Genomic DNA, 25,300 nt, shown 5'->3' with positions numbered 1-25,300 from the left:
AAACAGATTTTATTATTGTACACTTTTTCAAAGCTTGTAATATGCTAATATAACTCAATTATCTGAGAGGGAGCTTAATATGCATTCCAATCATATTTTGACCACAATACTGTTTTTGAAGTATACAACTTAACACCTTGAGGAACAGCATTCAATAGAACACAAATTTGGGAAAAGTACCATTAAAATTAAATATAATAAAACAGCTTTTTCTTTACAATGTACTGAATCACTGCTAGCACTAAGGTGTGAGGATTTCTTTAAATTTTGTGTCCTAGATGACTACTTGGTCTCACCTTAGTCTGGCCCTGCCCTGATGATATGTCTTTGTACCTTATAGCTACTGGTCCGAGGTCATATCCTGAAGCTGGAAACTAGTCCTAGGTCCTACGTCATGCACTGGCTCATGCCCCAGGATTGCACAAGCTACTCACTGTCTTCCTCTCCTTTAATAGAAACTCCTTACCTTTGAATTAGGTTTTACAATTTTCAAAGTACTTTCAAATATAAGCCATCTCTTTCAAAAAGTAGTCAATCACAAAACCTGCACAGGAATGTTTATAGCAGACTTATTCATAATTGCCAAAACTTGGAAGCAATCAAAGTGTCCTTCAATAGTTAAATTGATATATAAACTGTGGTACATCAAGACTATGCAAAATTACTCAGTGCTAAGAAGAAATGAGCTATCGAGCCATCAAAAGACATAGAAGAAACTTACATGCATATTACTAAGTGAAAGACACAAATCTTAAAAGGCTACATAATTTATGATTTCCACTATGCAACATTCTGGAAAAGGTAAAATTATGGTGAAAATAAAAAGGCTAGTGGTCTCCAGACGCTGAGGAAGATGGAGGAGGGATAAGTAGACAGAGCACAGAGGCTTTTTGAGGGAGTGAAATTACTCTGTATGATACCATAGTGATGGCTACATGTCATTATACATTTGTCCAAGCCAATAGAATATGCAGTGTCAAGAATGAATCCTAAGGTAAATTATGGACTTTGGGTGATTATGATGTGTCTGTGTAGATTCATCAATTGTAACCAATGTAACCACTCTGATGGGTATGTTCATAAGGGGGGGAGGCTGTGTATGTGTTGGGGTGGAGAGTATATGGGAACTCTCTGTACCTCCTCAATTTTGCTATGAACTTAAAACTACTCTAAAAACTAAAGTCTTTAAAATATACTATCCAATATGTTGGCAAATATTAAGGAAATACAATATAAAGTAAAGTAATGAATTAGAGCATCTTTGTTTTGTTAATGATGAAAGAGAGATTTAGACCCTAAGGACCTGACCACAGTTAGGTTGCTACCAGGCCTGGAGTTATAGTTTCTAGTCCAAGTGACTACACTGAGTTTACTCTTTAAACTGTACCTGGCCTGTGACTTACATCTGAGGTTCTCTGGAGGTGAAAACAAAACATATCTTCAGTGGTTTAGAAATCTCATGAGGTTACTTCTCAAATTGTCTTACTGTAGTACTACCTAAATTGGCACTGTTGAAATGGGATACAGACAGAGTAAGTTACTGCAGGGAAGAGGGATGGGGGAAGAAGTTTAGTAACCACCAAAGTCAAGATGGAGATATGTTCTCGTAAAACTCTGACTGGTTTCTTCCATCCCAGGAGGATAAAACAAAAGGAAATGAATGAATTTTGATTGAAGCAAGCTTTGTTTATCATAAGGAACTGTATCATGTCTGGAAGAATATTTAAATCCCCACAGAGGTTGCCAAGGGAAACTTGTAAACCTAGCCCAGGAAATGTCTGTAGGGAGTGAACTGTAGAGGAACACACTGGCTGGGTTGGGGCGAGGGGGGGCGGGCAGGGTTGACTCAGTGACCTCTTGTCTTCTAATTGTGTGAACTGGTGATCAAATGCAATCAGAAGGAGGAGATGTTCTCAGCCCTGAATTTTAAAGCTTTTTGTTCTAAAAGCAAAATGAAAACGTTATGATTCAGAGATATTTATCTTTAATGTGTGCAGTTTTGCTGATCAGAATCCAGCTGGTTTCTTCAAAAATCAGCCAGTGGCAAGTGGAAGCCCATCTACAGGAAGCATTACATTATCAGCTTTCTAACAAGTCATGAGTCATATAAAAACAAGAGTTAAGATTAAGTTAGTCGAGCATCGTGTCCATGTCTTTGTATTTTAACAATTGAAGGCAAATTCTTTTATTTTGGAAGACAAGTGATTAAACAGGAAGAATCATTGATTCCATAAAAATACCTACAGCTGCTCTAAAGCTACTTGAAAAGAAAGAGACCTTTCAGGGTAAGTGTAATGGAGGTCAATCAGCAATTCTGCAAGGACACTAGAGACCTGGAAAGGGCAGTTTTGTTTAAGGTTAATCTAGGTGGGAGGCCAAGGCGCATTCAAATGTAAAATACTAAGACATTTAGGACAGCTGCCTGGCAAAGTCAGCCACAAAGCTAAGGTGATGGAGCTGATTAGAGAGGAAACTTTTTTCTGTTCTAATCCAATGCTAACCCACTCCCCGTTTTCAAAGTACATCAAATGAAAGATGTACATTACTATTCGGGAAATTAAACTAAATTGAAAAACAGCCAATTCTCAAGTGTACATATTAAGGCTATGATGTACTCTAAGGATATTTTAATGAACTTTCAAAATGTAATCATGTCAGGACCTTGCCATATTTTTTGGTTTATGCATACATAGTTCTTCAAAACCCACACAGATACTATGTAAGACATTTTAAAAGGGTATCATCCTCACTCCAAATTATTTAAAAAGCGTACACGAGTAGACATCTTCTCAGTGCATTAAACCTAACATTGCATCCATTTGAAAAGAGCAAAGGAAATGAGACTATTGCTTACAAATGACCTTATTATATAATCTTGTCAGCTCACTGTTTCACAAAAGAAAGGGAACCATAAATTTGGAGCACAGTAACATTAGCAAAATTATCAAGAATTTGTCTAATGTTGATTTATATTTCAGATGTGAATGTTGAAGATGTGAAGATATGATTATAGGCTTTCCCTTGTGCTTCAGGATTTGCTTCTTCACAAAAACAGGAGCAGCTTCTGCCCTGAAGCTTTGTCTGAACACAAAGCCGCTGTTCTGGCAGACTGATGTTATGGATACGTATGTATACATGTTAAGCACTTCAAGAAATTAGATGGGAGTATAAGAAAGAGGATCACCTGAGAGCTTCCCGTCTTTTTAGGAAAATAAACAAAAAAAGATAGTATGAGTGAACAACCTCTATTTTTACAACCTACATGTCTATTTCTTCTGATGCAGATTTAGTAAACTAAGCCGACTATAAAATAAATACCACCCAACCAATTATAATGTACATTTTTTTCAATCAGGGAGTAGTTAACAAATTTAATTGGAGAAATATCCGCAACATATAGTTCAATGAAAGAACATACATTTATTTATCTAAACTTATGTACTTGAACTGTGTGCTTTCTCATCTAATAATGGTATCTACCACATGGAGTTTTTTAAGGGTCAATGAGTTACTAATGGTAAGGCATTTATATGCCATGCCTGGTATATAATACATTTTTTAAAAGATTTTGTTTACTCATGAGCTACACAGAGAGAGACAGAGAAAGAGAGAGAGGCAGAGATAGAAGCAGGCTCCATGCAGGGAGCCCAACATGGGACTGGATCCGGGGGCCCCAGGATCACGCCCTGGGCTGAAGGTGGCGCTAAACCGCTGAGCCACCGGGGCTGCCCATAGAATACATTTTAAATAAGTGTTAGCCTTAGAGAATAGGCTTCTGGTGGGGTTGAGAGGTATTCTGGTTGAATGAGAACTACCTGTGAAATATCTATACCTGGCTTTCAGGGAGCATGAAGATATAGTGAACTTCAAAAGGTATGGCTTACAGGGCCCCAAGGAGCTGGGCTTGCTCCTCTCATGTCCAAGGTATGTGGAGCACTATGGCCACAAACCTGGAAGGATCCTGAGGATGAGGACAGTGGGCATGATGACAGTGTCCAGAGAGCTATAAAAGAGACTCCCCTGAAGCCTTGGCACTGGTTAAAACACCAGGATTCAGGCACAAAGACAGAGTAGGCAGGGGTGATGCAGGGGTGGTGGGAACACAAGGAAATGACTGAGCCAAAAAGCTCTGCCAAACCAATGAGATAAAGACAAGGGGTAGAAGTTCATTTAGAAATAATAAAAAAAAAAATGTGAAAAAAATGTGATATTTCTTACCTCTCCATGTTGGTGGACTTAGCTTCATATGTGCTAAAAATCACTCAGTTATTATTATTTTTATCATCCTCCTCTTTCTCTGGCAAGCTAGTGACTCTGATCTATACTCTCTAGGACTTCTGAGGCAGAGAATTATGCTGAGTCTAGGATGTAGAGCTGCTGTCACATTCCCAGTACATGCCAAGTGATGGATAGAAATCACAAAAGTCTTAGCATGTCAGGCATTCCTAAGTTCCATGCATACACATGCTAAAGGGGCTCCTTCTTTCTTACATTATCTTATCTAAGAGAAGAATGAACAGAGAGAGCAGTGCACAAGAACCCTCAGGGCTCTGGGGGTGTAGCCCTAAGGCACTTACTTCAACCAAGACATTTCTTTGTAATCATCTGTTATGTGTCAAAAATAAATGTGAATTTCACATTCTACTACACAAAATATTCAGGCTTGTTTGAAGTGAAAATAAAGTTCCTCCCACATACATTTTACTTCCAATTTCCAACTATAACTCATGTACTAGGAGAGGGGCACCTGGGTGGTTCAGCCCGTTGAGTGTCTGACTCTTGGTCTCCGCTCAGGTCATGATCTCATGTGTCATGGGATGGAGCTCCACCATGAGCTCCATCCTCAGCCACCATGAGCTCCATGCTCAGCGAGGAATCTGCTTGAAGATCTCCCTGTGCCCCTCCTCCCACTCATTCATGCTCTCACATTGTCTCTCTAAAATAAATAATAAATCTTTAAAAAAATAAAAAATAAATAATCCTGATATTCTAGGAGAGTGTGTTTATCCTGTGGATTTGTGAACTGCCCGTCAGCTGGCTGTGTAGTTTCCTTTTATTTTTTTTTTAATTTTTCTTTTTTATTTAAATTTTACTTAGTTAATATTGGTTTACAGGGCAAAACTGGTTTCTGAAGTAGAAGTCAGTGATTCATCACTTTCATACAACACCCAGTGCTCATCATGACAAGTGTCCTCTTTAATATTCATCACCCATTTAGCCCCCCCAGCCCCCCTCTCTCCATCAATCCTCAGTTTGTTCTATATTGTTAGGGGTTCCTTAAGTTTTGTTTCCCTCTCTACTTTCTCCCCACTTTACATATGTTCATCCATTTTCTTTCTTAAATTCCACGTAGAGTGAGATCATATGGTATTTTTCTTTCTCTGACTCATTTTGCTTAAAATAAAATACACTCCAGCTCCATCCATGTCATTGCAAATGGCAAGACTTCATTCTTTTTTGATGGCTGAGTAACAGTCCATTGAATATATATATATATATATTCACACACACACACACCACATCTTCTTTATCCATATATCAGTTAATGGACATTTAGGCTCTTTCCATAGTTTGGCATTTGTTGATAACACTGCTATAAACATCAGGGTGCATGTAACCTTTCAAATCTGTATTTTTGTATCCTTTGGGTAAATACCCAGTAGTGCAATTGCTAGATTGGTAGATTTATTTTTAACTTTTTGAGGAAGCTCATTCTGTTCTCCGGAATGGCTGCACCAGTTTGCATTCCAGTCAAAAGATATCCCCTTTCTCTATATCCTGATCAACACTTGTTTCCTATGTTGTGAATTTTAGCCGTTCTGACAGGTGTGAGGTGGTATCTCATTGTGTTTTGATTTGTATTTCCTTGATGATGAGTGATGTTGAGCATCTTTTCATGTGTCTGTTAGTCATCTGGATGTCTTCTTTGGAAAAGTGTCTATTCATGTCTTCGGCCCATTTCTTAGTTGAATTATTTGTTTTTTGAGTGTTGAGTTTGCTGAGTTCTTTCTAGATTTTGGATACTAACCCCATTTCAGATAGGACATTTTCATTTTTTTTAAAAGATTTATTTATTTATTTATTTATTTATTTACGATAGATATATATATATAGAGAGAGGCAGAGACACAGGAGGAAGAAGAAGCAGGCTCCATGCTGGGAGCTGGTCACGGGACTTGATCCAGAGACTCCAGGATTGTGCCCTGGACCAAAGGCAGGCGCCAAACCGCTGAGCCACCCAGGGATCCCCTGGACAGGTCATTTTCAAATATCTTCTCCCATTCCATAGGCTGCCTTTTAGTTTTATTGATTGTTTCCTTCACTGTGCAGAAGCTTTTTATGTGGGTGAAGTCCCAGTAGTCCATCTTTGCTTTTGTTACCCTTGCCTCCGGTGACATATCTAGCAAGAAGCTGCTGCAGCCAAGGTCAAAGAGGTTGCTGATTGTGTTCTCCTCTAGGATTTTGATAATTTTCTGTCTCACATTCAGGTCTTTCATCCATTTTGAATTTTATATTTGTGTATAGTGTAAGAAAGTGATCCAGTTTCACTCTTCTGCATGTTGCTGTTGTGTTTTCCCAAAACCATTTGTTGAAGAGATTGTCTTTTATGCTTTGTCAAACATTAGTTAACCATATAATTTTGGATGTCTTTCCAGGTTTTCTATTCTAATCCACTGATCTGTATGTCTGTTTTTGTACCGCTACCATTACTGTCTTGATGACTACAGCCTTGTAATATAGCTTGAAATCTGGAATCATGATGCCTCCAATTTTGTTTTTCTTTTTCAGGATTGCTTTGGCTGAGTCTTCTGTGTTTTTTTTTTTTTTTTCTTTTGTGGTTTCATACAAATTTTAGGATTGCTTATTCTAGCTCTGTGAAAAATGCTGGTGGTATTTTCATAGACATTGCATTAAATGTGTAGATTACTTTGAGTAGTATAGATAGTTTAACAATGTTTGTTCTTCCAATCCATGAACATGGAATGCTTGTCTATTTCTTTGTGACTTCTTCAATTTCTTTCACAGGTGTTCTATAGTTTTCAGAGTACAGATCTTTTACCTCTTTACTTAGGTTTATTCCTAGGTATCTTATAATTTTTAGTGCAATTGCAAATGGGAATGATTCCTTGATTTCTTTTTCTGCTGCCTAATTACTGGCATATAGAAATACAACAGATTTCTGCACATTGATCTTATATCCTTCAACTTTGCTGAATTCATGTATTATTTTTAGCAAATTTTTGGTGGAGTCTTTTGGGTTTTCTACCTAGAGTATCATGTCATTTGCAAATAGTGAAAGTTTGACTTCTTCCTGTCTGATTGCTATGCTAAGACTTTGATACTATGTTAAATAGTAGTGGTAAGAGTAGACATCCTGACTGTGCAGGAAAGGCTCCCAGTTTTTCCCTATTGAAGATGATATTAGCTGTGGGTCTTCTGTATATGGCCTTTATATGATGTTGAGATATGTTCTGTCTCTCCCTACTTTATTGAGGGTTTTTATCAAGAAAGGATGCTGTATTTTGTCAAATGGTCTTTTCTGCATCTATGGACAGGATCACACAGTTCTTATCCTTTCTTTTTTATTAATGGAGTGTATCATGTTGATTGATTTGTGAACATTGAACCACCCCTAACGCCCAGGAAAAAAATCCCAATTGATTGTAGTGAATAATTCTTTTAATGTACTGTCAAGTTTGATTTGCTAGTATTTTCTTGAGAATTTTTGTATTCATGTTCATGTGGAATATTGGCCTGTAATCCTCCTTTTTAGTGAAGTTTTTGTCTGGTTTTGGAATTGAGGTAATGCTGGTTTCATAGAATGAGTTTAGAAGTTTTCTTTCCATTTTTGCTTTTTGAAACAGTTTGAGAAAAATAGGTATTAACTCTTCTTTAAATGTCTGGTAAAATTCCCTTAGGAAGTCATTTGGCCCAGGACTTTTGCTTATTGGGAGGTTTTTGATTACTGACTCAATTTCTTTGCTGGTTATGGGTCTGTTCCTTTTTTTTTTTTTTTAAGATTTTATTTATTTATTTATTTATTCAGAGAGAGAGAGAGAGAGAGAGAGAGAGGCAGAGACACAGGCAGAGGGAGAAGCAGGCTCCATGCAGGGAGCCTGACGTGGGACTCAATCCTGGGTCTCCAGGATCACGCCCTGGGCTGAAGGCGGCGCTAAACCGCTGTGCCACCTGGGCTGCCCTATGGGTCTGTTCAAATGTTCTATTTCTTCCTGTTTCAGTTTTGGTAATTTGTAAGTTTCTAGGAATTTGAGCATTTCTTCCAGGTTGCCCAGGTTGCCCAGTTTGCTGGCATATAATTTTTCATGGTATTCTCATAATTGTTTGTATTTCTGTGGTGTTTGGATGTGATCTCTTCTCTTTCATTCGTGATTTTATCTATTTGGGTCCTTTGTCTTTTCTTTTTGATAAGTCTGGCTAGAGGTTTATCAATTTTACTAATTCTTTCAAACAACCAGCTCTTGGTTTCATTGATCTACTATTTTTTGGTTTGTTTCTGTATTGTTTACTTCTGCTCTAATATTTAATATTTCCCTTCTTCTGGCTTTAGGTTTTATTTACTGTTTTTTTTTTTTCTAGCTCCGTTTAGTGTAAGATCAAGCTGTGTATTTGAGACTTTTTTTGCTTCTTTTTGAGATAGGCCTGTGTTGCAATAGACTTTCCTCTTAGGGCTGTCTTTGCTGTATCCCAAAGGTTTTGGACAGTCATGTTTTCAGTTTCATTTGCTTCCATGTATTTTTAAAATTCTTCTTTAATTTTCTGGTTAACCCATTCATTCTTAAGTAGGATGTTCTTTAATGTCAATGTGTTTCAGGTCTTTCCATATTTTTTCTTGTGTTGAATTCAAGTTTCATAACGTGGTCTCAAAATATGCCTAGTATCATCTCAATCTTTTTGTACTTGTTGAGACCTGATTTGTGACCTATTTGTGATCTATTCTGGAGAATGTTCTGTGTGCAGTTGAAAAGAATGTGTATTCTGCGGCTTTAGGATGAAATATTCTTAATATATCTGTGAAGTCCATCCGGTCCAGTGTGTCATTCATAGCCATTTTTTTCTGCTTAGATAATCTGTCTGTTGTTGTAAGTGGGGTGTTAAAGTCCCCTAATTATTGTATTATTGTCAATGAGTTCCGTATATTTATATTAATTGATTTATAGATTAGAAGCTCCCAATTTGGGGGCATAAATATTTACAATTGTTAGATCTTCTTGATGGACAGACCCCTTAATTATGATATAATGCCCTTCTTCATCTCTTGCTATAGTGTTTGTTTTAAAATCTAGTTTGGCATAAGTATGGCTATTCCGTCTTTTTTTTTTTAATGTTTATTAGCATGATAGATGTTTTCCATCCCCTCACTTTCAATCCACAGGGGTCTTTAAGTCTGAAATGAGTGTCTTGTAAGCAGCATATAGATGGATCTTTTTTAAATCCATTCTGATACTATGTCTTTTGATTGGAGCATTTAAAACATTCACACTCAGAATAATTATTGAAAGATGAATTTAGTGTCATTGTGTTACCTGTAGAGTTAGTGTTTCCTGTAATGTTGTCTGGTCCCTTCCAGTCTTTGCTGCTTTTGCTCTTTTTTCCCCAAAGAGTCCCCTTTAATACTTCTCACAGGGCTGGTTTAGCGATGAGAGATTGTCCCAAATGACAGCTGTGCAACCGTGCAGTGGTTCAGAGTTTATAGTAAATTCAGCACACAGCCAGTGCCAGGGTTTGTAGCCCTTTACTTGCATCTTTGCTCCTGTAGTGGTGAGTGGGACAGTCTGATGGTGCCCACAGGGTCCTTTGCCTGCAGGGGGGCCATAGCACATCTCCCAAATGCACTCCAAACTGTGGCCAGTGTCGGCTTATCCCAGAAATTAGTCACATAACTGTAACGTAGTTTGGAGTTTATGGTAAATCTCAACACATAGCTGGTGCCAGGTATTGCTATTCTCAGCGTATGCCTTTGCTCCTATATTGGTGAGCTGTGCAGCTTGATAGTGCCCGCAGGGTCCTTTGCCCACAGAGAGGCCATATCACCTCAACTGAATGCACTCCAAGTAGGGGAACTGCTTCTCCCCTTATGACCCCAGGGATCCTCAGGTTGCCTGCTGCTGGGGTTCAGCTCCACTCTCCCTCCTGAGCACCATTCAGCTCCCCAGGGGCGAACCTGCCAATACCACAGACCTCTAAAACTTTAAAATCTGGAGGAGGGGCAAGATGGCGGAAGAGTAGGGTCCCCAAGTCACCTGTCCCCACCAAATTACCTAGATAACCTTCAAATTATCCTGAAAATCTACGAATTCGGCCTGAGATTTAAAGAGAGACCAGCTGGAATGCTACAGTGAGAAGAGTCTGCGCTTCTATCAAGGTAGGAAGACGGGGAAAAAGAAATAAAGAGACAAAAGGCCTCCGAGGGGGAGGGGCCCCGCGAGGAGCCGGGCTGAGGCCGGGGCGAGTGTCCCCAGGACAGGAGAGCCCCGTCCCGGAGAAGCAGGAGCTGCACCAACCTTCCCGGCGGGCGGAAAGGGGCTCGCAGGGAGTTGGAGCAGGACCCAGGAGGGCGGGGATGCCCTCGGGCTCCCGGGGACACTAACAGACACCTGCGCCCCGGGAGAGTGCGCCGAGCTCCCTAAGGGCTGCAGCGCGCACGGCGGGGCCGGAGCAGCTCGGAGGGGCTCGGGCGGCGGCTCCGCGGAGGGGGCTGCGGGGCGGGAGCGCGAATCCAACAGCGCAGGCCCCGGAGCACAGGGCGCCGGGACACAGCCCAGGATCCGGCCTCCCCCGGGACAGGCAGAGGCCGGGAGGGCCCAGGACAGCGAGGACGCTCCTGCCCCGAGCTGAGCAGATCAGCGGCCCCGCCCCGGAGCCTCCAGGCCCTGCAGACGGAGAGCTCTGGAGTTACTGCGGGAGCTGACTCCAGGGCTCCAGAGCTGGCCGCGGCCACTGGGGTTGTTCCTCCTGGGGCCTCACGGGGTAAACAACCCCCGCTGAGCCCTGCAGCAGGCAGGAGCAGAGCAGCTCCCCCAAGTGCTAACACCTGAAAATCAGCACAACAGGCCCCTCCCCCAGAAGACCAGCAGGACGGACCAGTTCCAGGGGAAGTCAAGGGACGTAAAGTCTACAGATTCAGAAGATACTCCCCGTGTTTTTTGTTTTTGTTTTTGCTTTTTGATTTGTTTGCTTCCCCCACCCCTTTTTTTCCTTTCTTTCTTTTTCTTTTTTTCTTCTCTTTTTTCCTTTTTTCTTTTTCTTTTTCTTTCCTATTTTTCACTCTCTTTTTCTCCTTTCCCCAATACAACTTGTTTTTGGCCACTCTGCACTGAGAAGAATGACTAGAAAGAAAACCTCACCTCAAAAGAAAGAATCAGAAACAGTCCTCTCTCCCACAGAGTTACAAAATCTGGATTACAATTCAATGTCAGAAAGCCAATTCAGAAGCACTATTATAAAGCTACTGGTGGCTCTAGAAAAAAGCATAAAGGACTCAAGAGACTTCATGACTGCAGAATTTAGATCCAATCAGGCAGAAATTAAAAATCAATTGAATGAGATGCAATCCAAACTAGAAGTCCTAACGACGAGGGTTAACGAGGTGGAAGAACGAGTGAGTGACATAGAAGACAAGTTGATGGCAAAGAGGGAAACTGAGGAAAAAAGAGACAAACAATTAAAAGACCATGAAGACAGATTAAGGGAAATAAACGACAGCCTGAGGAAGAAAAACCTACGCTTAATTGGGGTTCCCGAGGGCGCCAAAAGGGACAGAGGGCCAGAATACTATTCGAACAAATCCTAGCTGAAAACTTTCCTACTCTGGGAAAGGAAACAAGCATTCAGATCCAGGAAATAGAGAGATCCCCCCGCCCTTAAAATCAATAAAAACCGTTCAACACCTCGACATTTAATAGTGAAGCTTGCAAATTCCAAAGATAAGAGAAGATCCTTAAAGCAGCAAGAGACAAGAAGTCCCTGACTTTTATGGGGAGGAGTATTAGGGTAACAGCAGACCTCTCCACAGAGACCTGGCAGGCCAGAAAGGGCTGGCAGGATATATTCAGGGTCCTAAATGAGAAGAACATGCAACCAAGAATACTTTATCCAGCAAGGCTCTCATTCAAAGTGGAAGGAGAGATAAAGAGCTTCCAAGACAGGCAGGAACTGAAAGAATATGTGACCTCCAAACCAGCTCTGCAGGAAATTTTAAGGGGGACTCTTAAAATTCCCCTTTACGAAGAAGTTCAGTGGAACAATCCACAAAAACAAGGACTAAATAGATATCATGATGACACTAAACTCATATCTGTCAATAGTAACTCTGAACGTGAATGGGCTTAATGACCCCATCAAAAGGCGCAGGGTTTTGGACTGGATAAAGAAGCAGGACCCATCTATTTGCTGTCTACAAGAGACTCATTTTAGACAGAAGGACACCTACAGCCTGAAAATAAAAGGTTGGCGAACCATTTACCATTCAAATGGTCCTCAAAAGAAAGCAGGGGTAGTCATCCTTATATCAGATAAACTAAAATTTACCCCAAAGGCTGTAGTGAGAGATGAAGTCCAGCAAGAGGACTTAACAATCCTCAATATATATGCCCCAAATGTGGAAACTGCCAAATATTTAAATCAATTAATAACCAAAGTGAAGAAATACTTAGATAATAATACACTTATACTTGGTGACTTCAATCTAGCTCTTTCTATACTCGATAGGTCTTCTAAGCACAACATCTCTAAAGAAACCAAAGCTTTAAATGATACACTGGACCAGATGGATTTCACAGATATCTACAGAACTTTACATCCAAACTCAACTGAATACACATTCTTCTCAAGTGCACATGGAGCTTTCTCCAGAATAGACCACATAATGGGTCACAAATTGGGTCTGAACCGATACCAAAAGATTAGGATCGTCCCCTGCATATTCTCAGACCATAATCCCTTGAAATTAGAACTAAATCACAAGAAGTTTGGAAGGACCTCAAACACGTGGTGGTTAAGGACCATCCTGCTAAAAGATGAAAGGGTCAACCAGGAAATTAAGGAAGAATTAAAAAAAATTCATGGAAACTAATGAGAATGAAGATACAACCATTCAAAATCTTTGGGATGCAACAAAGCAGTCCTAAGGGGGAAATACATCGCAATACAAGCATCCATTCAAAAACTGGAAAGAACTCAAGTACAGAAGCTCACCTTACACATAAAGGAGCTAGAGAAAAAACAGGAAATAGATCCTACACCCAGCAGAAGAAGAGAGTTAATAAAGATTCGAGCAGAACACAACAAAATCGAGACCAGAAGAACTGTGGAACAGATCAACAGAACCAGGAGTTGGTTCTTTGAAAGAATTAATAAGATAGATGAACCATTAGCCAGCCTTATTAAAAAGAAGAGAGAGAAGACTCAAATTAATAAAATCATGAATGAGAAAGGAGAGATCATTACCAACACCAAGGAAATACAAACGATTTTAAAAACATATTATGAACAGCTCTACGCCAATAAATTAGGCAATCTAGAAGAAATGGACGCATTCCTGGAAAGCCACAAACTACCAAAACTGGAACAGGAAGAAATAGAAAACCTGAACAGGCCAATAAGCAGGGAGGAAATTGAAGCAGTCATCAAAAACCTCCCAAGACACAAAAGTCCAGGGCCAGATGGCTTCCCAGGGGAATTCTATCAAACGTTTAAAGAAGAAACCATACCTATTCTACTAAAACTGTTTGGAAAGATAGAAAGAGATGGAGTACTTCCAGATTCGTTCTATGAGGCCAGCATCACCTTAATTCCAAAACCATACAAAGACCCCACCAAAAAGGAGAATTACAGACCAATATCCCTGATGAACATGGATGCAAAAATTCTCAACAAGATACTAGCCAATCGGATCCAACAACACATTAAGAAAATTATTCAGCATGACCAATTAGGATTTATCCCGGGGACACAAGGCTGGTTCAACACTCGTAAAACAATCAATGTGATTCATCATATCAGCAAGAGAAAAACCAAGAACCATAGGATCCTCTCATTAGATGCAGAGAAAGCATTTGACAAAATACAGCTCCATTCCTGATCAAAACTCTTCAGAGTGTAGGGATAGAGGGAACATTCCTCAACATCTTAAAAGCCATCTACGAAAAGCCCACAGCAAATATCATTCTCAATGGGGAAGCACTGGGAGCCTTTCCCCTAAGATCAGGAATAAGACAGGGATGTCCACTCTCACCACTGCTATTTCACATAGTACTGGAAGTCCTAGCCTCAGCAATCAGACAACAAAAAGACATTAAAGGCATTCAAATTGGCAAAGAAGAAGTCAAACTCTCCCTCTTCGCTGATGACATGATACTGTACATAGAAAACCCCAAAGCCTCCACCCCAATATTGCTAGAACTCATACAGCAATTTGGTAGTGTGGCAGGATACGAAATCAATGCCCAGAAATCAGTGGCATTTCTATACACTACAATGAGACTGAAGAACGAGAAATTATGGAGTCAATCCCATTTACAGTTGCACCCAAAAGCATAAGATACCTAGGAATAAACCTAACCAAAGAGGTAAAGGATCTATACCCTAAAAACTATAGAACACTTCTGAAAGAAATTGAGGAAGACACAAAGAGATGGAAAAATATTCCATGCTCATGGATTGGCAGAATTAATATTGTGAAAATGTCAATGTTACCCAGGGCAATTTACACGTTTAATGCAATCCCTATCAAAATACCATGGACTTTCTTCAGAGAGTTAGAACAAATTATTTTAAAATTTGTGTGGAATCAGAAAAGACCCCGAATAGCCAGGGGAATTTTAAAAAAGAAAACCATATCTGGGGGCATCACAATGCCAGATTTCAGGTTGTACTACAAAGCTGTGGTCATCAAGACAGTGTGGTACTGGCACAAAAACAGACACATAGATCAATGGAACAGAATAGAGAACCCAGAAGTGGACCCTGAACTTCATGGTCAACTAATATTCGATAAAGGAGGAAAGACGATCCACTGGAAGAAAGACAGTCTCTTCAATAAATGGTGCTGGGAAAATTGGACATCCACATGCAGAAGAATGAAACTAGACCACTCTCTTGCACCATACACAAAGATAAACTCAAAATGGATGAAAGATCTAAATGTGAGACAAGATTCCATCAAAATCCTAGAGGAGAACACAGGCAACACCCTTTTTGAACTTGGCCACAGTAACTTCTTGCAAGATACATCCACGAAGACAAAAGAAACAAAAGCAAAAATGAACTATTGGGACTTCATCAAGATAAGAAGCTTTTGCACAGCAAAGGATACAGTCAACAAAACTCAAAGACAACCTACAGAATGGGAGAAGATATTTGCAAATGACATATCAGATAAAGGGCTAGTTTCCAAGATCTATAAAGAACTCATTAAACTCAACAGCAAAGAAACAAACAACCCAATCATGAAATGGGCAAAGGACATGAAGAGAAATCTCACAGAGGAAGACATAGACATGGCCAACATGCACATGAGAAAATGCTCCGCATCACTTGCCATCAGGGAAATACAAATCAAAACCACAATGAGATGCCACCTCACACCAGTGAGAATGGGGAAAATTAACAAGGCAGGAAACCACAAATGTTGGAGAGGATGCGGAGAAAAGGGAACCCTCTTACACTGTTGGTGGGAATGTGAACTGGTGCAGCCACTCTGGAAAACTGTGTGGAGGTTCCTCAAAGAGTTAAAAATAGACCTGCCCTATGACCCAGCAATTGCACTGTTAGGGATTTACCCCAAAGATTCAGATGCAATGAAACGCCAGGACACCTGCACCCCGATGTTTCTAGCAGCCATGTCCACAATAGCCAAACTGTGGAAGGAGCCTCGGTGTCCATCGAAAGATGAATGGATAAAGAAGATGTGGTTTATGTATACAATGGAATATTACTCAGCCATTAGAAACGACAAATACCCACCATTTGCTTCAACGTGGATGGGACTGGAGGGTATTATGCTGAGTGAAGTAAGTCAATCGGAGAAGGACAAACAGTGTATGTTCTCATTCATTTGGGGAATATAAATAATAGTGAAAGGGAATATAAGGGAAGGGAGAAGAAATGTGTGGGAAATATCAGAAAGGGAGACAGAACATAAAGACTCCTAACTCTGGGAAACGAACTAGGGGTGGTGGAAGGGGAGGAGGGCGGGGCGTGGGGGTGAATGGGTGATGGGCACTGAGGGGGGCACTTGATGGGATGAGCACTGGGTGTTATTCTGTATGTTGGTAAATTGAACACCAATAAAAAATAAATTTATTAAAAAATAAAAAAAATAAAAAAGAACACTAAAAATACGGTAATAAATTTCAACTCAGAAATTACAAAAAAAATAAAAAATAAAAAAATAAAACTTTAGCATCTGTGCTCTGCTGTTTATAGAAAACTAGTGGTATTGTAATCCTCTCTTTTTTCCCCATCAGTGGTTTTGGGGAATAGTTTTCTCAACTATTCCCCTGCTTGTTTTCACTCTCCCCCTCCCCCTCACCCCCCGCCTTGCTTTTTCTCTCTCTTCCTTCTCTTTCACTATTCATTTGCAGTAGGTCTCCCTCCCTTGGGCAGTGTCCACAGTTCTTTTCTTCTAAAGATCAACTCTGCAGTTCTTACGTTCTGCAGATCATTTTTCTGGTTTGTAAACATTCAGCTTTGTTCTCTAAGACTTCTGATCCATTTCTTGGATGTTAGGAATGCTCTGATATTTAGCTGTGTTCAAAGGAGGAGGCAAGCTTAGGGTAGTCCTTCTACCATCTGACCTCTCCCCCTGTGGGGTTTCTTTAATTGTAATCTCAGCTGAGTTGGGGAAGCATGTTTTTTTTCCTCTTAAAAAGTATCAATTAAATGAGTTTTTAGATTATACAAACCACACATACTAACACTTAACAAGCTGAAAGAAGATATAAAAAGTATCGAACAAAAAACAAAACAAAAAATTCAAATGAAATGTCACCACTGACCCAGAAAAAAGACACAGTTGACATTTTTGCATGCATTTATTTTTTAAAATGTCTCTATGTATAATTCTACAAGATTTTTTTTCCATGTATACAGATTCCTGTCTCATCACCGAAAGAAACTCCATATTGTCCTCTATAGTCATCCCTTCTTCCCTTTGCCCGTTACTCTGGTGCCCCCATATCTGAGCTCTATCTCTATAATTGTGCCATTTCAAGGATCGTACAGTATGCAACTTTTTGTTCCTGGCTTCCTCCCCTACCCTATAAAGCCCTTAAGATCCATCCAAGTTGTTGCATATATCAAACGTTTATTCCCTTTTATTGCTGAATAGTAGTGACGTGGACATACCACAGTTTATCTACTCATCCTTTGAAGGATATTTGAGTTGTTTCTAGTTTTTGGCTATCACAACTAAAATTGTTATGGATATTCTTGTATAGGTTTTCATGTTATCTTCTTCATAAGATAAAGGGAGTATAATTGTTGGGTGTGGCAATTACATGGCTTTTTTTAAGATTTTATTTATTTATTCATGATAGATACAGAGAGAGAGAGAGAGAGAGAGAGAGAGAGAGGCAGAGACACAGGTAGAGGGAGGAGCAGGCTCCATGCAGGGAGTCTGACATGGGATTCGATCCTGGGACTCCAGGATCACGCCCTGGGTGGAAGGCAGGCACTTAAACTGCTGAGCCACCCAGGCTGTCCTATATGTTGTTTGTTTTTTGTTTTTTTTTTTTAATAAAGAAACAGCCAGATTAATTTCCAGAGTGGCTTTACCATTTGCCAACTATATATGAGATATTTAATATTTTCACATCCTGAACAACATTTGGTATTCTATTTTTGTTATTCCAGATGTGTAATGGTATCTTATTGTGGTTTTAGTTTGTATTTCTCTAATAGCTAATGGTGTTGAACATCGTTTCAGGAGCCTATTTGCCACTCATACATATGCTTTAGTGAAATGTCTGAATCTTTTAACTATTTTTAATTGGATTTTTGTTTTCTTATTGTTGAATTTAGAGAGCACCATATCTATCTATCTATCTATCTATCTATCTATCATCTATCATCTATCTATCACCTATTTATCTATCTATTTGTCTATCTATCCAATCTTTTCAGTTATGAGTCCTTTGCTGGATATAGGATTTGGAAATATTTTTTCCCAAGCAGTGATTTGTCTCTTATTCCCTAACAAGCTCATTTGCAGAGCAAAGGTTTTAGTTTCAAGTTCATTTTGGAGGCTACAATTGTCCAATTATTCTAACACCATTTCTTAAGGATATTTTTTTTCACTGAATTGATTTTCAACCTTTGTTAAACATTAGTTGGGTATATTTATGTGCATTTATTTCTGGGTTCAGAAGCATGGTTGTGATACAACTATTTAATCACTACCACTATAAATTTTGCCTAGAATACCTCATTTTGTATAGCAATAAATTTAAAATATCATACTCATTACTAGTACACTAGCAAAATATCACAAAGACAATTTTGGGCTGGTCACACACATCATAGAATGAATCCTATCAGTAATTCTTTCAATAGCCAATTGTTCTGATATGATAAAATATGATTCAATTTATTTAAAATTTTACACATAGCTTTTAAATGTTTTAATAATCTAAAATATTATATAAATAAAATTTTACACATAGCTTTTAAATGTTTTAATAATCTAAAATATTATATAAATAAAATTTTACACATAGCTTTTAAATGTTTTAATAATCTAAAATATTATATAAGTTAATATAATTTCATAATGCAAACATCGGTAGGATATTAAAAGCATAAATATTATATATAGAATACATAGCCATGTATACAGATAATATTCCTGAAAGCATGATGTTATATTTTACAGAGTAATAATAGAATTATGAAAAAAATGCTATTTCTGTCTTTATGCTTTCCCATCTTTTTACAAATTTCTACAAGGCTCATATATTACTTTAGTAGAGTGGAAAGAAATTAATACTCAAAAATAAAGACAAGAATTTAGCTTGAAAAATTACTCTCTAAATTAAAATAAAAATTTGAGGCTAAAAATAAAATACAATAAAGCAAATCACTTTGTAACTCTACTGAATTATTAAGCTCAGGGCTGGATTCTTTTTTTTTTTTCCTCTTTCTCCCTCTCTTTCAAATGTTTATCAAACACCAATGATAATCAAAGCATTTTCCTGTGTTCTTTGGCACAAATGACGCCAAGATCTGATAGTTCTTTGGAGAGGTTGTAAACAAAAGGGTTCCTTCACCCTAAACTCAGGTTTCTTTCTTTCAATTTAAGGGATGGAAGAAAGTAATTAAAACTACAAGTAAGAGAAAAATTGAAAGGACAAGTGGAGACTATCGTTTTGCTTATAGCTATTAATGGCTGGATCTGGTTATTAAAGGGACATTTTTAAAATACTAAAGTTCAAAAACCTAATTATTTTTTATCTAGCCTCTAGTCATGATAATTCTTAAATATTTGAATGTCCCTATTAGCTAGTGACTATAATATCTACATTCCATAAAACATAAAACAGTCTAAATATGTTAAATTTGATTATTATTAATTCAGAATACGTTTTAATTACTGACTAATCTAATACAGAAATGTTTTTCCATGTGCTACATTTCAATTATATACCAACAATTTCCATGACTTTAGTTTTGACAGCCCTGCATCCTACACACAAACAAACAAAAAAAAACCTATAAAAACATTAAAACAATAGCAGACAGGAATAAACAGGTGTCTCCCAACTCTTGGGGCATGACATAAAGCATATTCTGTAAGCACAAAACTCCTTTCAAGTCTTTCATTTTTTTCCCCTAAAATGTAATGTGATTGATTCCATTTACTCTCCAGACATAAGATGTCCTTTAAGACAGTTGTTAACTTTCTTCCCCTTTTTTGGAAAAGTTAAGGTATAAGCTATCAAAAACTTTTACAAATAAAATAATGAATTGTGTCTTCCATAGAGCTAATAACAAACCACTACCATTATTATAACTACTAATAATAATCAGTTAACTTTTTTTGGCTTTGACTTAGATTGTGTTGCTTTAAATTTATTAGCCATTTTAATGTCTACAAAAGTATTTTTAATAGGTGGGATTTAGATTTTGGAAATTGAGCCTCAGTTCCTACATCTGAAAAATGGGATAATGATAGAACTTATCACCTAAATTGTTATAAGGTTAAATGAGATTGTGCATTTAAAGTAAGCTCTCACCAAATGTTCAAGATTGCTTAAGTATAGTCATGCCGTGGCTCCAAACATTTTTGAGTGTGAGAACACATTTTAATGTCAACACATTTCTGAACCTAAATTTAATTACATCTATTACTAGGAATATTAGCATCTATCAACTAAGGAAACATTTAAACACAAAACTCGGTAAACTTTAAAATGAATTTGTATTTTAAATATTTTCATAAAATCTGCTAGCACTTGAAAAATGTCGTGAGCAATACTTATTGTTTCCAGCAATGTCTGGAACAATGTGAGAATCTAGACAAGAGCCTCATCTCTTATTTGTCTATTCACTGCAGCAAAAGGTACTGGACAGCTTTGTTGATTGGGGGCCACTGTACCCAAGCTCTGCCCTCTGTGCTTATGGTCACAGATGCCTATAGGCCCTGGGTGGCCTCAAATGACCTCCGAAAGCCTTGTTCCTTACCCTTGGTCAGACTCCTTCCTAGATATAATCTGCTTCAAAGAAGAACTGATCTGTAACTCAGCCGCTTGGTAAAACTGCTGTTTTACTGTTCACCATCAGGCAAAACAGACTGGTAGTGAAGAGCACAGACTCTGTTATCAGGTGGATGTAGGGTTGAATTCTGACACCGCTCTGTGACAGGGGGAACCTATGCAATTTATGCCCTTCTCAGTTTCCTTGTAGAGGTGGATAATTCCTAACTCAGAGGGTTGGTGAGTTAAATTATGCAAAGCTCTCAAGCACAATGTCTGATATACAATAAGTCCTCAGTAGTAGCTGGTTCTATGCTTACTAAAACAGGAAGTGGCTCAGCAGGGCATACTCTTCATGAAATGTGCAATACTTGAAAATGCATGATACACTCTCTGAATAAAGTATAAAGCATTTATAAATATACAAAAATTGATTTGAAGTCAGAATAGTATTATTTCAGCATACATCACATGGAAAAAAATAGAACAATGGTTATTTTGGAATTCTTGTGAGAGGAAAATAGAGATCTGTAAGTGACAGACTTTTTTTTTTTTTTTTGCTTGCAACATTCTGACAAATTTTTTGAACAAAAGTGACCTAGTAAAGGGCTCCCCTTTGTTGGTTTATTTAAGCTCAAATAGTGGATGTAACTGGGAAGAGTTTGGCTAAATTCTAAGTGGTATAAAACAACTTAAAGAACAAAATGCTCTGTGGAATCACACTTGTCTTCTTAACTTGAAGAGTCATGGGTTTCTGACACTCATTATAGAAAAGATGTAAAACAGAAGGTTTTAATAGAAAAATTTGTTATTAGGCTACTCAGCACAGTAATAGATGAAGTAATCACAGAGATATTTTAGTAACAGACCCATTCCTTCATGCCATTATTTTCTTAGAAAATCTAAACTTTATTTTATTTTTAATTTATTTTTATGATAGTCACACAGTGAGAGAGAGAGAGAAGCAGAGACATAGGCAGAGGGAGAAGCAGGCTCCACGCACCGGGAGCCCGACGTGGAATTCGATCCCGGGTCTCCAGGATCGCGCCCTGGGCCAAAGGCAAGCGCCAAACCGCTGTGCCACCCAGGGATCCCCTAGAAAATCTATCAATAAGTTCCAAGAGCCCAATGCAACCTTTTCCCATTCTCTTTAAAGGACAAATATAATGCATAGTAATAAAACAACCTAATGAGTCCCTAAAGGAAAATACATCATTAAACAAAAAACTAAGGAGAGCAAGGACTAAATTGTTATCTAGGTTGTGTAATGAACAGAGAAAGTTCACATAAGTAGAAGAGGCAAATTTCCAGCTGAGATAAATCTTCAATGAATACTATATATATATATATATATATATATATATATATATACTTGGGCTATTTTGAAATCTGTCTCTATGATGTACAAAAAAACTTAAAACTTGTAACTTTGTTTTTCAAAAATATGCTGACAACAGAGGTAATAGAAAGGTGTTTTGGCATTCTAAAATAAGAAAGTGGATAGAGATTTATTTCTATCTCATATATTACTCATTACTTCAGTCATATTTTGCCACTACACATTACTAGCCATTTCAGACATGTGTTACTGCTATATTTTCGTTACTTAGACTCACTTAAATCAACTCTTTATTGTTGCAATATTATTCTGTGAAAAAGAACTCTATAATGATGACTTCTAAAGCACAGTGCAGACAGAGCACTAGCCAAGAAAAGACACATTTCATAGTGATGAGGACTCAGTTCTCGATAGAAAGCAGTTACTAAGACAATTGGAGAAAAATACAACCAAAAAAATGATGTTGGCAATAAATATATTCCAAAAAAGCTTGTACAGAATTTGCTGATTTCTGTAAAGAAGAGTCAATACCTAAAAAGATTATGAGACATAATGCTTTCCACTTTACAACATCTTTTTCAAAATTTAACCATAATTAATCATTGCATGCATCACATAGTGTATGTTGCTTCCCCTAATTCTCACACTTAGTGGGCAAATATCCCAGACTGGCTTCCAAACTATAAATCCTTAGCTTTTTACCAGTTTACCATAAAGTTCACAGAAACAAGGTAACTTTAGTATTCCATCATTGAAAATGGTAGAACTTGCCTAGATACTCACAATGGAATAATAACATGTTAAAGTTTCTGCCAACCTCAGATTCTCTCTGTGATCAATCTACGCATTACCAACCACTCTTCTTCACCGCGGGGTAGAGTTTGGATGAATACCTAACAAGTTGCCTGGAATGCAAGTATTCTCTATAACGTAGCTCCAACTACTAAAAAGAAGGAAAATTGTTTTTTAATACTGAGGGTTAGAAAATGTTCTCTTTCTTCTGAAATTCTGTTAACAGCCTTCTCTCTGAAATATGCTCACTATAGAAATGATTAGTCTCCTGTTTCTGGACTTCAAGGAAATCCAAATCAAATCTGCAACAAAATGATGCGTCGGTTTCTCTGTGGCTGGTCTGTCTGGGCTCTTCTTCACTGCCCTTGTTTAACCTTGGGTTTGAATCCATATCTTTGCTTTATCTTTTATCTTTTATCTTTATCTTTTATTGCCATTGTCAAATATATATTTCTACTGTAAGGTGCCTCAAATGCTATGTGTTTAGTTCAGCGACCTACAAAGCTTTATCCCTGCAACCTCTCATGCCCATCCTGAGCAGAGATGTACAATTCTGGTCTCAGCAACACAGCCGTGACCCACCACCATCTGGTGGCACTGGGATCTAGAACCTGCTGGCAGGTCTCCTCTTGGCTGCTTTTATAAGCTTTAGGCCTTTAGTGAAATCCCTTCCTCCCTCTCAGCATGACTTCTCATGTAAAATGTTAGAGTTCAATTCTGTAATATCAAAAAGGTTTTTACATCAGAAAATAACTTCAGATAAGCATATATGAGGAGAGAAATGTTACTAATTAAAGCATACCCTAGAGCAGGCTGTGAGAATAAAAACCTCACAAATGTAGTTTAAAAATAAATACTGTTTGCAAACGACTCCACATCGTTAAAACATACTCTTTTTTCCTCCTTTAAGAAAAAGGGACAACCAGAAAGATGACCCTCCATGAATAAGCATTTTCTTTTCATTTAAACAAAACCTGCAACCAAACAGCTAGAATTGGTCTTCCTGCTCCTGGTGATCATATTTTTCCATTTGTTTTAGGTGAGTGGTTTTATCAGGAGACATTTGACAGCAGCAAAAGGCTTCTGCTGGGTGGACAGTGATTTCCAAGGGATTGCAAAATGGATTTAAGGATCTGCTCTAATTATAACACAAAATTTCCATATGGTCATTTTATAAACCATATGACAATCACTTTTCATCAGTGTTTCTCACAGAAAACTTAGGAAATAGTTAAGCATGAGGACAAACAGGTAAGTATCATCTGTTGGGAAATCCAGGATAACATTCAGGGTCATAGGGGTAACACGTCATGTAATGAAGTTTTCTAATGAGATAATGACAAGTTAAACTTTTATTTTACTTATAGTCTATAAATAAATTGCCAGTAACAGCAAATGCTGTTTATAGAACACACACAAGTGTACAGCTCTTTCATTTTTTGGTCTGAATGGCTCTGGCTTACTCTGTAATGGAAATAGTATAAAAAGTAGGGCTGACAAGAATGTGGAGGTAAAAATTTTTAGAGTTCTGACAAATTAACAAGGCTGAACACAAATTTTCCTATATATATAAACTATTTATAAGTATGATGATAAAAGCACAGGGGACTGACACGAGAATTTCAACTCACCTTTCAGACTTAGGACATCTTTCAAATACTGTTCAATTTTTCATTATAATGACTCAATCAACATAACAGAAAAAAAATCCATATTCTTGCTGAAAACTAGTTAAGGATCTTACATACCTTAATCCTTAAGGCCTTAGCTAAGAAGTGGTAGAGGTGAGAAACAAATGTTTCCCACTGTTTCTGTAAAACACACAAGGAGTTTCAGACAACTGCCATTATCTGTGGGAACTGGGAATCACAGAGATGTTCATAACCCACAGAGGTTGTAAGAATGGCCTAGTAAGCTAACCAGGAAACATTACAAATAAAGTGTCTCCATCAGGCAGTAAGGAGAGATAAGACTTTCTCGTTCAATTGTCCTATGACAATCAAGGATGAAAATTTCAGATTCTCAAAATTCCAAAGGAAATTTTTTCCCTAACAAAAATATTCTCCTGCACCCACTAATGTTTCTCCCTGCCTGTAGCCCTGTCCCTATCTCTCCAAATTACTATCACCTTAGGCTGTCCAGGAAAGTCTGCAATAAATTTAAACACTAAGTGTCTATTTTTTTGTAACAATAACAAAAAATGACAGAAACAGTGACCCTAATTCTCAACAGATTCCATTTCCTAGCTGAAGAACCACCAAAATCTCTTCTGTAAGGATGAGCAGACCGAACAATAACCAGAGGAAATGAAAAGTCTCAATAGTTCAAAAGAGAGGGGTCATATGAGCAGTAAGTAGTAATGTTCCCCAGTGAAATAGAGGGACTAGAAGAAGGAGGAGAGAACTTTGTCAACACTCTACATAGTAAAACCTAAAAACGGGAAAACACAGAGTCAATA

This window comes from Nyctereutes procyonoides, unplaced genomic scaffold (genome assembly GCF_905146905.1).
Source record: "Nyctereutes procyonoides isolate TBG_1078 unplaced genomic scaffold, NYPRO_anot_genome, whole genome shotgun sequence".
Taxonomy (NCBI): Eukaryota; Metazoa; Chordata; class Mammalia; order Carnivora; family Canidae; genus Nyctereutes; species Nyctereutes procyonoides.
Note: the sequence above shows the minus strand (reverse complement) of the source record.